Raw genomic sequence first — 784 nt, 5'->3', positions numbered from 1 at the left:
GCTGCGTCAACTAGAGCTGAGCAGCCGGCCGCCCGGGAGTGTGTCCCAGGGGCCCGCGCGAACACGCAAGCGTCCGCTCAATTATTCTGCAAACAGGAGGAGGCTGAGCTCCCCTGCACAATACACCTCGAAACCCTCTCAGGTCCCGGCGGCGCGCAGCGCCGTCCTAAGTACTTGGTCGGGTTCGAGAGAGGCGCAATCGCCCGGAGTTAGGCGAGTAGACGCTTTAGGTGCGACCACCCGTGCTCCCAACTGAGCTTGCCGCTGCCGACAGAGGCCCGGGAGCGTGCTGTCGTGGCATTGCCGGCGGGAGACAACACGCGCCACCTACGGTGACCGGCAGCTCCAACGCCAGCGCCACAGAAGGGCAAAGGCCCCACGTGGGTGCCGAAGCGAACTCTCCCAGCACAGCGCACGTGCCAACACGTCTGCACAACTGCGATACAAACCACCAGCGAGAACCGCTGGGGCGACCGAGCAGCAGACGGCGTCGCGGCGCCGAGTGCCGGGCGGCGGCGCATCCTCAACGCACACAGTCCTCAATCGGACCAGCACACTGCAGATGTCCACCGCGCTTCGCACCGGGCCGGCGAGGACCCACTTTGGCTGCACGGCGCCGCGCGCAGGGTGCCCCGGCGCGCAGCTGCGCCGCCTGCCGCGTCCGTCGGCCGGCGCGCCTGCCACTGGGCGCCCCCACCAGCCGGCTGTAGCGCGTGCGCCCACGCACCGCGCGGCCAGCACGCCGGGCGGCCCCCCCTCACCGGCCGGGGACAGTCCCACCCAC

Source organism: Schistocerca cancellata, unplaced genomic scaffold, assembly GCF_023864275.1.
Source record: "Schistocerca cancellata isolate TAMUIC-IGC-003103 unplaced genomic scaffold, iqSchCanc2.1 HiC_scaffold_497, whole genome shotgun sequence".
NCBI classification, from domain to species: Eukaryota; Metazoa; Arthropoda; class Insecta; order Orthoptera; family Acrididae; genus Schistocerca; species Schistocerca cancellata.
Note: the sequence above shows the minus strand (reverse complement) of the source record.